This window comes from Drosophila novamexicana, unplaced genomic scaffold, assembly GCF_003285875.2.
Source record: "Drosophila novamexicana strain 15010-1031.04,08,12 unplaced genomic scaffold, DnovRS2.1 tig00004554-arrow-pilon, whole genome shotgun sequence".
Taxonomy (NCBI): domain Eukaryota; kingdom Metazoa; phylum Arthropoda; class Insecta; order Diptera; family Drosophilidae; genus Drosophila; species Drosophila novamexicana.
Genome location: NW_020825051.1, coordinates 861503 through 866206, shown reverse-complemented (window position 1 = coordinate 866206; position 4704 = coordinate 861503). Strand labels below are relative to the sequence as shown.

Sequence of the window (4704 nt, the reverse complement as noted above, 5' to 3'; positions counted from 1 at the left end):
TAAAATAAATAAAATATGCAAAAGCTAATCATATAAAACAAGAATATATCAATTGTAAAAGCAATTCTTGTCTCCGAAAAAGAGTTATTTACTTTTTTTCTTAATTTTTTAATTATCCTAAAACAAGCATTTAAAAATTTGTTGTTAAATCATAAAATTTATATGATTTCTCAATTTTAAAGTGGTTTCATTTATTATTCACATTTCCATATTTAATATATGTATCATAAAAATGAATTCCTGCATGCTATGAATTTAACCACTGTGCAGCAGATCGCACTGGCAGCCAAAAGACGCAGGATAACCACAGCGAATCAAGTGAGTTTATGCGGGTCACCCTCCACTTGGCATATGATTTGTAACAATACAAAAAGCAACAGCTAGCCAAAAATAAAAAAATACAAATAAAAAAGACCAATGCATTATCGAGCAGCCGCACAATAATGTTAACGAGCAGCGCTTCCACAGATTACAATCAGTGACAAAAGGCAGCTAGAGGCAGCCGAGTCGAAAGGATGTGTGTTCCTGGCTACTCTCATTCGGGGTTCGACCCGTTCGCCTCTTTGGCAAAGTGGCAAATGGACTCTGGCGCATAATTTGAACTCTGTGGCACAGCTGCAGCCAAACTCAGATTTATCGCGTCCAGCATATGGGGCGGGTTCCCAATCAATGCAATTTTGCGGATGTAGCATATGGTGGGTCAAGCTCTGGCTGATTAGCTGTGAGTGCCATGCATGGGAACGAGCTGCTGTTGTAAATCCAAATCAGCTATTAACCAGCTAATTTCGGGCAATAACCACTTAAGTCTTTGACAATGTGACAAAACGATCAAATGAGCTCACCAAGGCCCGCTCTGTAACCAAACCAGTCGAAGACCACTTGAGTGAGTAGCTCCACCAAATTTTCTTGCTCTTGAAACTTTTATTGTGAACGGGTTTTTTTCGCTGAACAAACACCAATTTACATAATATATTCAACATCCAACACAACAAACAACTTGAAAGCCAACATCGCTGCAATGATCTAGCAAAATATTCGAACTTTGCTCAACTGGCTCGTTGGTCTAGGGGTATGATTTCCGCTTAGGGTGCGGGAGGTCCCGGGTTCAAATCCCGGACGAGCCCAAGTTGTAAACACTTTTTTAAAATGATTTTATTAATATGCTGCAAATGTTTGCTAGATAAACAAATTAAATAGGGGTTTTATACGCTTTTAGAATATATATTCTAGATCAACATAAACCGTCGAGATGATATGGCGTTTGGCTGTGAGCTTTTTTTTAATTTATTTTATTATCTCATCAAAACCACAGCTGATTAGCGAAGTGAACTTTTCAAGCTTTGGAGTATTAATTATAAAAAAAAATGCAAAAATATGCGAATATAGCTATAAACAGCTTTAACATCAAGATTAATAAGTTGGTTGCCCTAAAATGAGACCCATCACGCTCATCGTTAAAGACGTCTGCACATCATAAGGCGAACATTAAAAATTAGTTTGTCATTATATGGCCTCTTAAACAATGAGAACAATTAAAGGCAGCATACAATTACGTCGACTAACAGGGTTCACACTTTCCCTTCGGAGAATACCTATTTGGATAAGGCCAACAAGCAGCAGCACAAAGGCGAAGGCTTCGATTACCAGACGATGTTGACAGGCTGAGCGACAGGCAAAAGATGGGAGCAGAGACTGCTGGAGCATTTAAAGTGCACATGTCTGGCCTAGCGCTGACCTGGTCTGGCGCTCTGGTCTGGCTTTGTGGCTATTGAAAACCGATGCCCCACAACGCACTCGAGACGACACAGACGCAATGATCCCCTGTCTGGAGCATCCAATGAATTTATATGCATTGAAAATTAACACAACAAACTTTTTGGCTTGGCTGGCCAACACGGAGCCCCCCTTGGGTCAGTGTCCAATGGGGGCTTATGTCTGTCATTACCGTTTAAAATGCAGAGACCAAAATCCATTTGCCAGCCAGTGGCTGGCTGTATGAGAGAGCCGGTGCACATGTATTCCATTTAGGCTGATGTATCCGATTGCATCCATAACAGCTGGAAGCACGTAAATCCCATTGTTTCATGCGTTTTGCATGAGGAGTTTCAAAGTGTCTGCCCTGTCGATTTCAATGCCAAAGCCGCAGGCGACTCAAACTGCTGCCGGAACTGCATGTGATAGCTCGACCAGAGCGAGCGAGTGTATTGAATACTCTTTTTATAACTGACAAACGCATCCAGAGTAGCAGCCAAGAGGGTTGGCCCCACAGTCACCAGCAGCCAAGCCTGTGGTTAACTCATCTCAACTCATCTTGGACCGGAGCACGCGTCTCTGCCAGCTGCTGCCGCCGCCTGCGGACGCTGCAATTGACTTGAACCCGTGGCGCATCAATTGTTGGCTGCGGTTTGTGTGATTTTTATGATGAGGCCCCGGGGCAGCAACAGCAACAGCAACGGCAACAGCAACAACAACGCGACGACCAACAGCGAGAGTTCGTTTTGATTGCCCTGCCGGAAGCGGCGCTCAGGTTACATTTTAGCAACGTTTAGGCCAAGCATAAAATGTTCACTGAAATGTGAGGAGAAACGTACAAGTACAGTGTTAAGTGGCAAAGAACAAATTGTGCTAGGTAACATAGTATTTATATCAGTGTGATTTTCCAGATAGGAGCTCGTATAGAATGTCTTGACTCAACAGCATTTATCTCTTAACAAACTATTGGGGGGAGCATAAATTTTAGTTAAAATATATATGTATGTATATATATATATATTGATACATTTAGTACATGTATTATAATATTTTATATTATTATGTACATCTTCCGAAATCCGCAATGAATTACCTTAAGTGCAAGTGGACCAAGCACAATGTTCCTTTTCATTAAGATTCGATCAATTCTATGATTTTTCTTACGATGTCTGCATACTTTTGTGTATAGCTGTGTATGTTAACTAAACACATTATTTTAACACACGCACACAATCACATGTTACAACTCGTAATTGTTAATGTACATACATATAAAACATTTCAGTGTTTGTTCGTTTTCTTATCTAACATTTTGGCGCTCGTGATTGTTGCTCTTTCTATAAATAGCTCGCACTCACAAATAAAACGAGGCAAGTAACAGTTGGTCAGTTGGCTCGTCGCTCGTCACATGTCAGGATGGCCGAGCGGTCTAAGGCGCCAGACTCAAGAGCTGTACTCTTGCCCTTTTAGGAGGGTTGTGTGAGCGTTCTGGTCCTCTCTGAGGGCGTGGGTTCGAATCCCACTTCTGACAAATATTATTTTTGTAATTTTTGTCTGACAAATATTATTTTTGTAATTTTTGTTTTTTTTTTGTACTTATCATTAAGTGCATTAAGGCACAAGTTAAGTACGTAAGTAAATGAATGAAAATTTTAGCATGTTTAGGCTTTTATCTCTCGATTAAAATGATAAATGCGTAACGATATTTTTCATATTATTACCTAATGATCCTTTACACAAGGCTGATATGATTTGAAATTTTGTCATTTCGGACAGTCATGTCAGGATGGCCGAGCGGTCTAAGGCGCCAGACTCAAGAGCATTTAACTCTTGCCTTTCATAGAAAGGTGTTTGTATGAGAATTCTGGTCCTCTCTGAGGGCGTGGGTTCGAATCCCACTTCTGACAATATATATTTGGGATCCATTTCCAAAAATTAATTTTTTTATTCTATTTTTCCTTTCAAATATGAATGTCTCCTCAATTTCAGATCTATTCTGAGCTTATGATACAACAGAAATAAAATAATAAATAATAAAATAAAATAAAACTATATAAGATTATGAAAACCTTTAACAGCAATATGGGATCTAGTTAACTATATATTTATCTCGGTTCAAATATACATATCCAAATACATTTGTAGACTCAATGCTTTTAATCTTTAACAAACATTTTTGGCTCAGTTTTGCCACGTGTCAGGATGGCCGAGCGGTCTAAGGCGCCAGACTCAAGAGCATTTAACTCTTGCCTTTCATAGAAAGGTGTGTGAGAATTCTGGTCCTCTCTGAGGGCGTGGGTTCGAATCCCACTTCTGACAAAATGTTTTTGCTTTTTATTTATTTTTTTCTTAAAGTAGTATTGTATCCTTTTCATACAATTATATTTCATTATTGTGTTGCCCGAATACGTGTTAGTATTTTAGTTTCCCTGTTAAACATTTATCTTCAGTACTTTCTAGATTACTTTTTCTGGCTCTCACATTTTAATGCTTCTGCAGCTGCTCTTGTTTTTTAATTCATAAACTACCCAGACTTAAAGCCTGCTTCTCATAACCAAATTACCCGCTTTGCCTTCTTGAAACCCAGCATGCCTGCAACTAATTAGTTTGGTTTTTTTCTGTAGTTGTTTTTAAGACTACCCCAACACGTGTGTGCCTTCGTGTCTACCTTGTGCGATTGGGGAATTTTTCATTCTCTCGACTGCACTTGAATACACTTGTTAAAGTTCTGGGCTGCCACCTACGTTCGGTAAGCCACGACAACAAGAACAAGGGAAACTACAACAAAGGCCCAAGACACGCGTGGCGCAATGGGCACGCAATCACGCCCCTGCTCCTGTTGCTGTTGCTGTCCCTCCCCCACTTCAGAGTGCAGTGGGCAACTCGAAACTCAATTTAAATCCGGTGCATATGCAAAGTGTCACGTAATTTCAATTACACAGAATGGAAAAC

The 4704-nt window shown here is 39.8% G+C and overlaps 4 non-coding genes across 4 annotated transcripts; all 4 read left to right on the top strand.

Annotated features, from left to right (window-relative positions):
- The first annotated feature begins 1052 nt into the window (after window positions 1-1052).
- Window positions 1053-1124, top strand: Trnap-agg. The gene has a single exon. It is a non-coding gene; the product is annotated as a tRNA-Pro (tRNA).
- Window positions 1125-3162: 2038 nt separating this feature from the next.
- On the top strand, window positions 3163-3283 carry Trnal-caa. The gene is made up of 2 exons: window positions 3163-3200; window positions 3239-3283. It is a non-coding gene; the product is annotated as a tRNA-Leu (tRNA).
- Window positions 3284-3532: 249 nt separating this feature from the next.
- Trnal-caa lies at window positions 3533-3659 on the top strand. Its single transcript has 2 exons — window positions 3533-3570; window positions 3615-3659. It is a non-coding gene; the product is annotated as a tRNA-Leu (tRNA).
- Window positions 3660-3948: 289 nt separating this feature from the next.
- Trnal-caa lies at window positions 3949-4071 on the top strand. The gene is made up of 2 exons: window positions 3949-3986; window positions 4027-4071. It is a non-coding gene; the product is annotated as a tRNA-Leu (tRNA).
- Window positions 4072-4704: the final 633 nt, after the last annotated feature.